This window comes from Felis catus, chromosome A3 (genome assembly GCF_018350175.1).
Source record: "Felis catus isolate Fca126 chromosome A3, F.catus_Fca126_mat1.0, whole genome shotgun sequence".
Classification (NCBI taxonomy): Eukaryota; Metazoa; Chordata; class Mammalia; order Carnivora; family Felidae; genus Felis; species Felis catus.
Genome location: NC_058370.1, coordinates 127,325,452 through 127,341,237, shown reverse-complemented (window position 1 = coordinate 127,341,237; position 15,786 = coordinate 127,325,452). Strand labels below are relative to the sequence as shown.

The window sequence follows — 15,786 nt, the reverse complement described above, 5'->3', positions numbered from 1 at the left end:
TTAGGTTGGCCAGAGTCAAGACTCCCAAATATGAAATGAAGTTATATATCTGGACCTTCATCCCTATATTCTATCTCCTCACTGTTTTTATCCTAAACCATAAACCCAGACTCTGATATGATAACTTAACCTCAATTCTAGATTATGTTCTTTGCTGCTAGTAAGGTTCAACCTTATCTGGTCCTGACTATCGACTCTACGGTAGACTAATCTCCTTACCCTACAAACCAATTATATTATATCTACCATAAAAGTATGTACCATAAAAGTTAATCAGAATGCTATTTTGCTTCCAACAGAATCACTTATAAACAATAAAATAGCACAAAGATTGATTTGATCAATATTTTGAGTTAGAATGAGCCGTCAGAGAGCCCCACACAGCTTTCCATCTTGTCATTTTCATTAATCTTAAGGTAGATAAATCATATTAACTAAATATGTTGTTCTAAATTGGATGGTATTATAAACTAGGGAGAAAGGACCCAAAGAAGGTAATTGTAAATTGCTGGGTAGCAGTGGTAAACAAAACACACAAGATTCATCTCAGGAAAGGAAAAGCCCCTAGAAGAAAGTTTATATGTTTATTTTGGCTGCACTTTATTTCTTTTTTCTTTTCTTTTCTTTATTTAAATTCAAGTTAGTTAACATACAGTATAGTCTTGGTTTCAGGAGTAGAATCCAGTGATTCATCACTTACATATAACACTCAGTCTCACCCCAGTAAGTGCCCTCTTAATGCCCATCACCCATTTAGCCTACTCCCCTCCCACCTCCCCTCCAGCAACTCTCAGTTTGTTCTCTGATTTTAAGAGTCTCTTATAGCTTGTCTCCCTCTCTGTTTTTCTTATTTTCCCTTCCCTTCCCCTGTGTTCATCTGTTGTGTTTCTTAGATTCCACGTGTGAGTAGATAGGATATTTGCTGCACTTTAAAGAGAAATAACACAAATATAGAAGACCTAGAAACTGACACTGGCAAATATACAATTTGTACAGATCACAAAAGGGAAGCTACAACTTGGAAGGGAAAAGCTCATCTAAGTCCATTAAATCCATCAAATGATGCTGGTGTGAACATTCAAGTAGCTGTGTTAGATACACTTTTCTTGCTCAAGTTCACTACTCTGGGCACTAGGAAACAGCGTCTCACCTTACCAGTTATTATCTGCATGACTTTGGGCAAGGTACACAAATTCCCTAAGTGGCAAATGCCTTATCTGCACAATGAGGATAATAATAATTTCTACTTGGTGGAATTGTTTAAGAATTAGATTTAAAAATGCACATAAAAAGCCTGAGAAAGTACTTGTTATTTAGTAGGTGTTTGATACATGTTCACAATTTTTAAAATTTGTTGGTGTTGTTGTTGTTTTCATTTTTCACTGGTCCTCACAGATTGTACATGGTTCTGCTTTAAGGTGAAAAAAATATTTAAAATGATAAGATAAATGTATAAGCAAAATAAGGTCTAAACCTGTCAATCCAGGTCTAAAACTATAAATTTAATTAGCAGGAAGGAGTGAAGAGACCATGTCATAGGCAAAGAGGACTAGAAAGATAAGTTTGAATACCTGACCTCTAAAAGTTTACAGTCTAGAGAAAAATACAACTAAGTGTAAAGGGATGCACTGATTTCAACCACAAAGACACATGTTAAGTGTTAAGACACATGTTAACTCCAAATGAAAATATCACTAAATCTGTATTGAGGAATTAGAAAAGCCTTCAGAGAGGAAATGACATTTGAATTGTTGCTTTAAAGATGAGTGGGAGTTTTGCAAATGTAGAACAGTACTGCAGCATCGTAAAGGTGGGGAAGAATGTTTTTGGAGGCCACACAGTTAAAAAAAAAGCAGGGAGTGAGTAGTTGTATAGATCTGAAGCAGAGAGAACGAGAGCCAGGAATAGAAGAAAGAAGAGAGGGAAAAGATTCAGCTGAGAGAGAGAAGTCCAGTTTGCTAACACATGGAGTGGCATGCTAGAAGTTTAGACATTGTCTTGAGGACGATGGTAAGTTGGAGGACAGTACTTGAGGGAAAGATAAGTCTTCAGAATGCAACCATGGAATAGGACTGCAAGGAATCTGTGAGAGCACAGATGAGGTGAGTGTATATCCTGGTCAAGAGAATCTCCGAAGGAAGAAAATCTCCACAGACAATATACAAAGGTTCAATCGAGGGGGCATACACAGTTCGTTGAGCTATGCTCTGAAGAAAGAGTAAGGGCATACAAATGATAGCTCCTAGAGTTTATTGTGCTGAATGGACACTTGAGAGTCTGTCCAGATAAGAAGTCTCCTGTTGTTGTAAAATGCTGACTCCCTGATCTGTTGGTCAGGAAAAGTTTGTATGGAGTTTTCCAAAGACCCACAAAGCCAGGTCCACTATGGGCTAGGAGGAAAGATAGAAAGTATAGCTGAATCACCTTTCAGAGGTAAAAGAAGCTGTTGAGAAGGGACTATGGAAAGGAAATCCAGACCCAAAAGAAGTATTGCTTTGTTACCCACAGTATGAAGTTTTTTTGTTTTGTTTTGTTTTTTCCTTGAAAAATGTCTGGTGGGGCACCTGTGTGTCTCAGTCAGTTTAGGATCTGACTCTTGATCTCAGCCTGGGTCTTGACCTCAAAGTCAATAGTTCAAGCCCAGCATTCAGAAATGTCAGGGAAGGGTCCGTGGGGAAAGGAGAAACACATCTATCAAGGACCAAGTTTGGAAGGACTAACTTTGGAACAGGCAGGAAAACAAATATGGGTTTTGCAGATCTAATACTTGAGATTGAACTCCAACTCCATTATTTGGCGACTGTAGGATCTTGAATATATTATTTAAATTGTCTTAAGTTCCAGTTCCTCATCAGCAATGTGGGGATTACGGCACTCATATCACAAGGCTGTTGTGAGGGTGATGAATGATAGAATATGTCAAGCATATAGCTCATAATAGATGCATCACACCAGTGCAAACATACTAATTTCTCTGCGTCACCTCCACCGCTGACTAATCCTAGCAGCCTGGAGGTATCAAACACACGTCTCTTTTTTTGATTTTTTTAACATTTATTTATTTTTGAGACAGAGAGAGACAGAGCATGAACAGGGGAGGGGCAGAGAGAGAGGGAGACACAGAATCTGAAACAGGCTCCAGGCTCTGAGCTGTCAGCACAGAGCCCGGCGCGGGGCTCAAACTCACGGACCATGAGATCGTGATCTGAGCCAAAGTCAGACGCTTAACTGACCGAGCCACCTAGGCGCCCCCAAACACACATGTCTTGATAACTTTATCCCAGCTCTTTACAGCATTCAAAAGCATGGAAGAAGGGATAGAAGCATCCAGGCTTCAGACATGAAGAAGACCACAAAAACTTTCCCTGGCTCTCTGATTTGTCCTTTTGGGGGCTTTTGTTTTTTATCATTATTTCCAGTATCATTAGGAGAAAAGCTGGTGGTTGCTTTTAGTGCAAGTACTTTCCTGATAAGCTGTTAATTCCATGGGGCTCATCTTCATATGGCTTTAAAGGACAAACAGTATAGTATAGATTCAAAAATACTCTCTGTTTCATTAAAACAGTATTCATAATCGATAGCTTCAGTTATGCCTGACAGCCTTTGACCATCAATTCCTCAAAGGGAAGTTCAAGTAATGATATGAATTAATTTGTTTTAGTCAACAGGTATTGGGAATTTGCAGCATCTTTTTTTTTAATGTTTATTTATTATTGAGAGACAGAGACACAGAGCATGAACGGGGGCGGGGGGGGGGGTAGAGAGAGAGAGGGAGACACAGAATCTGAAGCAGGCTTCAGGCTCTGAGCTGTCAGCACAGAGCCCGACGCAGGGCTAAAACTCACAAACTGCAAGATCATGACCTGAGCCAAAGTCGGTCGCCTAACCAACTGAGCCACCCAGGCGCCTCTGCAGCATCTTTTAAAAATCACTAGAAAAACAAAATTCACTTCTATTATTTCCTGAGTTGCAGACTATGTTATCAATAAGAGATGACTAATTCTCTACTTCTACTGTACCTCCACTATACCCTGATTCCCCATCATCTTATTAACATAGCATTCTTAAAAATATCCATATCACCTAAATTTTCAGAATTTATCTAATATCTTCTAGAACACAGGCCTGCAACATTATGAAGAATCATAAATTATTAAAATTAAACTATGGTAATGTCTTGATTTACTCACTGAATACATAATAAGAGTGCTCTCTCTCATCATTATTAAGGGACCGAAAATGTTATAATGCAAAGAGTTGATAAGAGTCAAGTGAGGTTAGTTTTTCCAGGGCCTTGAACAAGTCACTTCACCCTCCAGTGCCTCAGCTTACCCATCTATAAAACTAGGGTGATGGTTGCCCTGGCAACACCTCAAATTCTTGAGAACATATTTTTAAAATGTTATTGAAAATTATAACACACAATGTAAAAGTCTGATGGAATTATTGGTATTGGAAATGGTGCAATTTATGTTGAATTGTAAACTGTCAGTTTATCAAAGACTTGTTTTCAGCATTGAGTTCACTAATGCCTGACTCTCTCTAAAAATAACCAGCAATTTCAGTAAATTGTGAAAGGGGAACATTTGCACGGCTTCCTGTCAGTAAAGACCATTTATGTGCTTGAAAGAAATGCCATTTAGATATGACAAATATAAACCCTGAAATTCTCTATAACTAACATTGCTCAGCAGAGAGAAAATTCGCTTAGAAACCTACCATGTCAACAGGATATCCTGGCATAAGAAAGCCTTTATTCTGATAGGTGAAGTTGAAGACAGTTCATAAGACTCACTCTTTTTAAACTTTTTTTTTCAAAGTCCAATGATTACCACCTTCTAATTTACAAACATATGGTGGTGACTCCCCAAACTATCTCTAACACATGTGACTCTGTTGAGATTAAGCTCCATTCATTCAATAGCCAATCAGACATTCTATGCTCAACATATCCATGACTAAACTTTTCAGCCTCCACATTAAGCGTGGTCTCTCCCATTCTTCACACGGTCATGACTGGTTTCCTCTTGCACAAGTCAAAACCTATTCAGTCAACTGAGCCACGGCTCTGCACTATCCTGGGTCTGTTTGCCTTGTATATACAAAACATCCTTCTTTCATGCCTCTTGTGTGTTTGGCTCTGTGTCTAATTCCAGATGGACTTAAAGCAACCTTATTCCACCCATACTCCAATAAGTAGTAGGTAGAGAAAGAGTATGGAGTAGGAAAATGGAAATGAGGCCAGCAATATTTTTTGCCTGATTCTAGGACTAAGAATTAATGTTTGACATGTCCAGAGATGTTGAATTTGATTATCTTTTTTGGTGTTGAGAGAAGAGACTTAAATTTTCAAATGCTGACTCATCACTTACTAGCTGATGACCTGGAGAAGGTCATTTGGCATATCTGACTTCATGTCTGCTATAAGCAACCAACCAAAAGAACAACCCATCTATGTCTGTATCCCCACTCAGTTCCAGAACTCAAATCAAATTCACTATAATGAATAGTGCCAACTACCTTAAAAACGTTCTAAGTTGTCTCCTCTCTACTATTTTTCCCCACTTCAGCCATCATCCCCAGAACAAAGTGATCATTCTAAAGATCTATTGCATGTCATTCCTTTTCCAGGTAATCATTGGCAGCTTCCCATTATTGAGACTAAAATCCGTATCTGAGGAAGTGCCACCAGACTTTCTCACTTCTTGGATATCAACACTATTGTTCACTGTGCCGTAGGAGTCCTGACTTTCTCTCCATCCTCTAGGCAGAAACATTTTCTTCCCACGGGTGCTTTGATCACATACCCTTTCTACCTGGAACACCATGGGTATTTGAATGGATGGCTTCTTCTCAACAATCAAGGTTTAATAGTAAATATATTCTTCTAGAGAGAACTTCTCTGTCCACCCAGTGTAAAATAGGTGCCAGTCAATATGTTTGTTTCTAAGAGGGTATAGACTTCATCTATTTTGTAGGCTGTGGTATCCACAAAGACTAGAATGGTGTATAATACATAAAAGTCACTTTTATGAATTATTTAATCAATCAATCAGTGTAATAGCACCATGCTTATTTTCTTCACTGTCTCCATCATATAGTATATTAATATCAACCCTTAATTTGTTTAAGTTGTTGATTGTCTCTGAAAGAAGGTAGAGAGCTTGTCAGTTTTGGTTACTGTGTTTCCAGTACCCAGAACAGTGCTTGGGGCTCCAGATGCCAGATTCATATGATTACTATATGTCTCACTGAGCTCAGTATAATACTATGCACAGTGCAGCCTCCCAAATATTGGTAAGTCTGTTTTGATGTGAATTCCTTTATTTTCCACTACAAACAATAAAATACTCACCTGAGGGGTTAACTCTACCCTAAGGCCACAGAGAAGCAGATCTGATCCTCTGTCTCAGCACCTACCAAGAAGAATTTATATATAAATATACATATACATATATATAATATATAAATATATATAATATGTATAAATGTATACATATAATATATATATGTATAATATAATATAATATAATATAATATAATATAATATAAATATTAAAAAATATATATTTGATTACCTTCTAACCCCCAAATTGGGACTCTGAATTTACTTAGGTACAAACACCCATCTGACACATACGTGCAGCCTTAATTTTGAACGTGGCTATCAGCACCATGATAAGTGTATGTTTTTGTATTTGCCTTGCTTGTTTATTTGTTTAAAGGAACTGTCTGGTCCTCCAGTTTTGTTTATTAGTTTGAGTTTTAAAAGGATATTACATTTAGATACAGAAGATGCTCTACTTTAAATAAATTACAGTTTTACTTTTTTCCTCCCAATTCATTAGCAATTTGTTTCTATGATATAGTAGATCTGTTTTTAGAGATGATAGATGATAGATAGATAGATAGATAGATGATAGATAGATATACAGATAGATAGATAGATAGATAATAGATGATAAATGATAGATGAACTAAAATGGCAGATATTTGTATAGTGCTGTCTTTGGTTTTTATATTTTATATTTTCTGCTCATTTGTTCTGTGGGAATTTTATATTTGCAAAGGTTTCATGTGATCATCCACAAAATCTTCAGTATCTGCTGTACTTTCTCATGGTTTTAAAAGCCTATTCTTTTTATTTATAGGTATTGGTGGAGTTGTGTCCTCCATTTTATTTTTTCTCCATTGAGGTAAATTTTACATAAAGTTGTTTTTTTTTTCTCTTAAGTTTATTAATTTTGAGATGGGGGGTGTGCAGAGAGAGGGAGAGACAGAATCCCAAGCAGGTTCTGCATGGTCAATGCAGAGCCCAACATGGGGCTTGAATTCATGAACCACGAGATCATGACCTGAGCTGAGAGCAAGAGTTGGATGCTCAACCAACTGAGCCACCCAGGTGTCCCTAAATTTTACATAAAGTTCTCAGTTAAAGATATACTCATTTTATTAAGGTGTAATGTGAATACGTTGAAATCTGTACTTTCTAGCGTATGGTTCTGCAAATTTTGACAAATTCATACACTTGTGTAACCACCATGACCAGAACACGGCACAGTCCCAGCCCCCCTCCCCACACACACACCAAGGAACTCCTCTGCCCAGTGTAGTAAAGTCACCACGTAGTCCTTAGTTCTGAGCAAACACTGCTCTGTTGTCTGTGTCTGGAGTTTCACCTTTTCCGGAATGTCAAATAAATGGAATCATATAATATGAAGCCCCTTAATCAGGCTTCCTTTACTTAGCAAAATCTGTTAAAATGTATTCATGTTTATTGTGTGTATTAATTCATTTCTTCTTATTTTCTGAGTAGTATTCCATGGTATGGATTTATTCCACTGTGTTTATTCACTCACCAGTTTTGGCAGGCAGGTTAATGGCTCCCTAAAAATAACCATGCACCTAATCCTTAAAACATGATTATGTTACCTTACATGGCAAAAAGAGACTTTGCCAATGTAATTAAATTTGCAGGCCTTGAGATGGGAAGGTAATCCTGGCACAAATATAATCACATGAATCAGAGAGATGGAAGCGTCCGAAGGATCTGCTCACCTATTCCTGGTTCTGGAATGCAGTGTCCATGTGCAAGACCCAGAGAGGAGCCTCCAGGAGCTAAAGTGGAACCCACCTGACCACCAGCAAGAAAACTAGACCTCAGTCTCATACCACATGGAACGGGGTTCTGCCAACACCTGAATAAGGAAATACATCCTTCCCTAGAAACTCCAGAAAGGAATAAAGCTTTGCCAATGCTTTGATCTTAGCCTGGAGAGACAGCTAAGTAGACTTCTGTCCTCCAGAAACATAAGATAATCAGTCTGTGTTGTTTTCAGCCACTAAGACTGTGGCAATTCGTTGCAGCACCCATAGAAAACGGAGAGATCAGCTGAAGGACATTTGGGTTGTTTCCAGTTCAGGATAATATTGAAAAAAGCCACTATTAACCATGAGGTACAGGTTTTTATGTAAATGTAAGCTTTCATTTCCTTTGAGTGGAATTTCTGGGTTGTATGATAAGTGCATAAGTATTAGAAATTGTAAAACTGCTTGCTATATGTCATTTTTCATTTTTCATTTTCACTTTCTCAATGCATGAGGGTTCCCACTGGTCTGAATCTTCAGCACCCCTTGCTATGTACAGCACCCCTTGCTATGTACCCCTTGCTATGTATTTTTCATTTGTTTGTTTGATAAGTATTTGGTGTCGTCTCATTGTGGTTTTAATTTTCATCCTTAATGGTTAATGATTTTGACTTAATAAAGTATTTATTCAAATCTTTTGCCAAACTTTCATTGGGTTATTTTCTTATTATTGGGTTTTGAGTATTTTTCATATAGTTTTGTGTATTGGTTTCCTAGCACTGTGAATATTACCACGAACTTGGTGACAACACCTATGTATTATCACATCGTTTGTGTGTGTCAAAAATCTGGCCATGGCCAACTGGCTTCTCTACTCAGAGTCTTACAGGCTAATTCAAGGTGTCAGCTGCTGCATTCTCAGCTGGCCTCATCTGGTCTCATCTGGAGCTCAGGATCCTCATCAAAACTCAGTCAGGTTGTTGGCAGAATTCAGTTTCTTGCTGCTGTAGGTGGGACCAACATCCTGGTTCTTTGCTGACTCTTGGCTAGGGATGCTCTCAGCTAATAAAGGCCACTCTGAAGTCCCAGCCAAGTAGCATTCTCACAACCTGGCTGCTTACCCAGAATCCCTCTCCATTCTCTATGATGGTTTCCTAGCACTAAAGTAATTATCTTATCACATTCCCTTTATTATGTCATCTAATCAAGGGACTATCCCATCATATTAAAAGGCTCAGCCCATATTCAAGGAGAGAGGATTGTATAATGCTTATGTATCAAGGGACAAAAAAAGCTGGGGACCATCTTAGAATTCTGCCTACTGCATCTGGATAGATATAAGTCCATTGGAAGATATGTGTTTTACAAATGTTTTCTCTCAGACTTTCACTTTTCATTCCCTTTTTAAAAATATTTTGAAGAAGTGTTTAATAATGAAGAAACCAAAGTTTTCATTTTTTTTTCTTTTTATCTGTCCTATTTTTAGTGTTGTATCTAAGAAAGCTTTGCCAGACACAAGGCACAATGATTTTCTCCTGTTTTCTTCTCAAAGCTTCATAGTTTTACATTTTCCATTTGAATATATGCTCTATCTTGAATTAATTTTTGCAGGTGCTACATGGTATGGGTCAAAGTTTTGTGGGTTTTTTCTTTTTTTGCATATTAATATATAATAACTTAGTACCAAGTTTCAAAATCAGACAGAGTGAACCCTCTATTTGTTCCCCTTGAAAATATTGTGACTCTTTACATTTGTATTATATATTTATATATAAGACAAAATAGATTTGCCCTGCCAGATCAATTTTAGAATCAGGTTGTCAATTTCAACCGAAAGGAAAAAAATCTTGCTGGGGTTTTGATTGGAACTGTGTTGAATCTATAGATAAGTTTGAGGAAAACTGACCTATTAACAGTAATGAGCTTTCCTCTAAATGAACATGATACAGCTCACCGTCTTTTTAGGTATTCTTTTCTATCTTTTTCCAGGGTTTTATAGTTATCAGCATACAACTCTTATACATATTTTGTTAGATATAAACCCAAGTATTTCATGTTTACTGGTGCTACTGTAAAGGATATTTTTAAAATTCAATATCTGATTGCTCATTACTAGTACATAGAATGATCTTTAGGCTGACTTTCTGTCCTGAAACTTCCCATTTATTAGCTCTAGGAGGTCTTTGGGAATTCTTTGGGATTTTTCTATATAGACAATCATGTCTACAGAATTTTTTATTAATTTATTTCATCTCCACTATTGGTTTAATTTCATACATTCTTTATTGTTTCAGTTTTTGCCCCTGAGTTTATAACATATCATCAATTAATTATAATAATTCCACATAATATCATATCACTACATAATTATAAGAACATTACAATCTAATGATTTCCTCTTGTCTTTTGTGCTATTTTTATCATATATTTTTTTTTCTGGATATGCTAGAGACCCAAAATACATCCCTATTATTTTTATTTTGGAGACAATTACTGCTTAAACAAGTATAAATAAGAAAAAAATATATATTTACTCTTATTTTAATTATTTCTAGAGTTTTGTAACTTTTTTTGTAGATCCAGATTCCTGTGTGTTATCATATTTTTGTGCCTGAAGAATTTCTTTTAATATTTCTTCTAGTGTAGGTCTGTCAAACAAGAATTATATCTTTTTTTTAAAGACTTTTTTTTTTTTGAGACAGAGAGAGCATGAGCAGGGGAGGGGCAGAGAGAGAGGGAGACATAGAATCATAAGCAGGCTCCAGGCTCTGAACTAGCACAGAGCCTGATGTGGGGTTTGAACTCATGAACTGCGAGACCATGACCTAAGCTGAAGTCAGACGCTTAACCAACTGAGCCACCCAGGTGCCCGTCCTTTTTCTAAATCTTCTCTGTGAAAGATATTTTCACTGAATGTAGAATTCTGTGTTGGCCTTTTTCTTCTCAGTACTTTGAAGCTACCACTCCTTGTCTTCTAGCTTGTATAGTTTCTGATGAAAATTCTGTCATAGTTCTACCTTTGCTCTTCTGTGTATTTTATTTATGTGTTTCTTCTATTATTATTATTATTATTATTATTATTATTATTATTTTGGTCAGGCTTCCTTAAAGATTGCCTCTTTTCCTTGGTTTTCAGCAGTTTGAAGATGATGATGATGATGATGATGATGTGTGTGTGTATGTGTGTATGTGTGTTGATTTTATCCCATTTGTGTTCTCTGACTTTTCTAGATCTCTAGTTTATGTTTTATGTTATTTTTTTGAAAATTATCAATCATTTTCTCTTTAAATAATTCATATGTCTCATTATCTGTCTTTGCATTCTAGGATTCAAATTACACGTATGATACTCAGACTTTCTGATGTTATCCTAGATGTTAGATGCTTAGATGAATTTTGTCCTGTTTTTAGTTTTCTACTATATTTTCTCATGTTTCAGTTAATTTCAATTGACTTATTCATTGATTTATTTTTTTTTATTTTTTTTATATTCCTTAGGGTTATTGAGTCTACTGATGAATCAGTCAATAGAATGCTTCATTTCTGTTACTGTATTTTAACTCTAGCCTCCAATCTAATCTCCTTTTATAGTTTTCATCTCTCTAATGCAATTCCCCATGTGTTCATGCATGTTTTCCACAGGATTCTTTCAGATATTCATTATAGTAATTTGTAATTCCCTGTCTCATAGTTCCAATATGTGGTGCTTATCTGAGTCTGGTTCTGTTGACTATTTTGCCTCGTAACAGTGGGTTTGTGGGGTTTTTTTTCCCTGCCTTTTTTGTGTGTGATGGATACTTCTTGTTGGAAAGCCAGACACAATGTGTAGGACAGGAGATCTTGAGGTAAAAGCATTTTATGCCTGACATATGAACACATCTTATTCTACTTGGCTGTTAGTTAAAAGTGTTTGTGTCCTCCAGGCCTAAATGGCAAGGTATGCTTTTTATTATCCCATACCCCAAGATTAGTATTTTTCATGATATCTTGGTAAAAATCAATGAGGAAGAACATATGAATGGTTGAAAACTCCCTTTGTGTACAGAACCCAGGAACCTTACATTATCCTACACTGAGGTTTTAACAATTCATTAAACATATTAGCTGAATTTTTCTTTCCAACTTAAATGGAGGACAAGTCTTCCTCTTCTGCTCTGCAAATGTTAGTCATTTCGTGTTCCATCTCACTTTGAATACGCCTGCCTTTCCTTAGGTTTAAGGCCAGATGCTTACTTTGCTACCTCACCTCTTTGAATTTGACAAAATTATGATTTTTAAAAATTATGACCTGGGTTTGCCTTGTTGGGATGGGAGCAATAATCTTTCCAACATTCTGCATCCTAAGTGAAAGGTAAAAGTTCACTATTTTCTTAAGACAAGAAAAATAACGCACATTTATGTACATACTAATCAAACCAATCTAGACATCAATGAGAACCTTAGTTATAATAAATGAATTCATCTTAAGTGTTTCTAGAAACTGTAATGTGTCCAAGCAATCAAAAAATTACAAAGAAGAGTCAAAATCCACTCCTGCTTTTAAAGAGTTTACAATCTACTGGGAGAGAATAGAATGATAAGGAGAAAAGTACAAAAATGCAGTGCCAGACTCTTTCTGCTATTCCTTTCTATCACCTTTAATCAATGATAAAATCAGTTTTTTCCTATCAAAGATTGAAGTTTAAGGCTTAATCTTGTGGGAATTCAGACAGTCATCTCTGAGAGGCATTAAGGAGCCTGAAGAGACCCTAGAGCCACCTCACTATAGGTTTCTTGTCTCAATAAATCACTGTAACAACTGATGATACAAAACTTTAGAGAGTAGATTAAGAGAATTTAGAATTAAATTTGGCTCAAAAACAATGCTGAAAGTGATAGCTTGACTCTTACTGGTTTTCTTTGATGGTATTTGAATATATTTTCAGCAATTAATTACTACTTTTCTTTGATCATGCCAAGGTGGAGAAAAAGATTAAAAGGGAGGTACTAGTAGATAGGAACAAGGAATGTCTGAGATCATAAGAACCCAAGGGATAGTTCATATTCAAATACATACAGAAATAAAGAGTTTTAAAATCCTCTGCAAAACCAATCTTAATCTTGGGTTATATAATATAGTATGAGGACAAACTTGGCTTTGGAAGCAGAGAAAAGAAGAGAATAGAATCAACCAGATGTTCAGACAAATTGCTGAGGCCCCACAGCAGTTTTACTTAATGCCACCCTATCATCCGCTTTAGACAATTTAAGATCGAGAGCACAGTCAGACTGACAAATACATTTGCTCAAGACCTTCTCCATTATAATTCCATTAATATCTCTGGGCCCAGAGCCAGAGAGAAACATCTGGTAGGGATTATATTTTTACAGAGATAAACTTGCAGATGTTCCAAATTATTTTTAAGAAAATTTATCTATAAAATATTGTGATACCAAGATGGAAAAAATGACAAAAATGAGATCAAGAATTATGCATTATAGAAGTATTTTGGATTTTTTTATATTTTAATATAATGAAATCAATACATTCACATGTTAAAAAATAATTCCATAAAGAGGATAAGAGGACATTTAAAATATTTCACCCCAGTTCCTTACACTCACACCCCTCCATTCAATTTCCCTTACAACTGTCCTTGTTTTAATAAATTTGATAGCTCTCACAATTCCAAAGAGTATATTCACAGCTCTATTTCTTAAGCTTGAAGCTTAAATATTTATGTTTAAATATCAGCTCCCTATGTAAAACAAGAAAATGTTAGTTTATTCAATATCATTCCTCTTCCCTCCACTCATCTTATTTATGTTACTAATTTAAACCTTCCAGTTATTATTTCACAGTTAAAAATAAAAGTCTCAAATCTGCAATTCTTCATCTAATATATCATTAGCTATTAGACTGCATCTAGCACCTTACCACATCATAGGACAAGGAAAGGCAAGTCTTACTCACTGGCTGTTGTCAGCCCTACTATTATTTCTACCTTCTTGCGTTTATAGCATTTGAATTCTGCTTCCTAACTATTTGAAGACATCCAAGCATTAGCTATAGGAAAAGAATAAAATTGAAAACAGAGGAAGATATTTAAAATATTATAATTTTTCAACATTATGTACTGCACGTTCAGTAGTGACTGATTCCTAGAGAAGGACATGTCAGCCTATCTTTAAACTCTTGGCACTCAAAGATTTCAGGCTTTGAGATCAAAAGAAGATCTATTTTTCTTTACTACAGCAATTGATAAAATACATGACACAATTGTGTTTTCTTCACAACTGGATGACTTTCTTATACCGTGTGCTGGGTTACTATTTAAATAAATTGTCCTTTATGGGGCATCTGGCTGGGTCAGTTGGTATAGCATGCAACTCTTGATCTCAGGGTCATGAGTTCAAGCCCCATGTTGGGTATGGAGATTACTTAAATAAATTGTGCTTTATATTTTTAATTATGATTATTCAAATCTGCCATTGACGTCTTTATTGATCCTGAGATCTCCACTGCCCAAGAAGAAAGAAAAGTTTCAGCTCAGAATATGAGTTAGTGTTTTATTTATTTATTTATTTATTTATTTATTTATTTATTTATTTTACTTTAAAGACAGATAAGCCTAGTTCAGGGGAAAAAAAAAAAACAGTTGGCTGTGATAATTTCATACCCCAAATGCTTATTTTATGAGAGTGGGGGAAAAATAATGAATATGAAGAAATGGAAGCTCCAAAACAGGGCTCTTTGCCTAAACATGGACTCAAGAAGGTGCAGAAGTTCTTACATCACACGTGGAAGACCCAGACAGGTCAAAAGAACGAACAGACTGAAAGATGCATGGCAATGAGACTGGGAGGGAAAGAGAGTGTTGACCACATAACAAGAAACCACAGCAGAGAACAGGCATCAGCAGCCTATTCTAGCACATACCTCAAGCTAGTTTTCACAAATTGCATCCATCAGCAGTGACAGGGGCCAAAACCCAAAGACCAAATATGGTGAGGTATCTCAGTGAAAGGTCACTGAGAACACATTGGATATCAACTGGATCTGAGTTCATTAATAAAATGTAGTAACAGTAAAAAATTAAGTAAATATAGAAGATTTGAAAAGTATAATGTGACTTGACCCAATGATATTTATAGCACAAAATGACTGTAAAATATACTTCTTTTTTGAAGTGTATATATCAAGATAATCCATATGCTAAACCATAAAGTATGAATATATTTCAAAAATTAAAACCTTAACAAGTGTGTTATGTGAATTTAACAGCATTAAATAAGAAGTCAGTACTTATTTAATAGTAAATACATATTTAGAAATTGAACACACTTATAAGGAACCATGATGAAAATAGCAATTTAAACTGAATAACAGAATAATAAGAACATCAAATTTGTGGCATACAGCTAGCAGGGTTCAGTGGGGAATTTGTAAACTAAATGCTTATATTAAAAAAGGTAAAAGATTTGTAAAATTTATTTAACTTATCATTTTAAGAAGCTAGAAAAAGAACAAATTAAGGCTAAAAGAAGAAGGAAGGGATTAAGAGAAGTGGTAATTAGTGAAATAGAAAACAAACAAATAACAAGCTATAAAGTATATTGATAAACCTCAGAAAGACAGATAAGGATAAATAGAAGTGAAAAAATACAAGTTATCAGTGACAAGAAGAAAGGGTGATCTAAATATAACTGTAGCCATGA

General features: G+C 35.7%; 1 long non-coding RNA gene across 6 annotated transcripts in view; it reads right to left on the bottom strand.

Annotated features, from left to right (window-relative positions):
* Positions 1–15,786, bottom strand: part of LOC109498383 — a 403,201-nt gene that overhangs the window by 210,537 nt on the left and 176,878 nt on the right. For all 6 annotated transcript variants that reach the window (XR_006595960.1, XR_006595961.1, XR_006595957.1 and 3 more), the window contains one exon: positions 6,356–6,416. This is a non-coding gene — a long non-coding RNA (uncharacterized LOC109498383). The remainder of the gene's footprint in view (positions 1–6,355; positions 6,417–15,786) is intronic.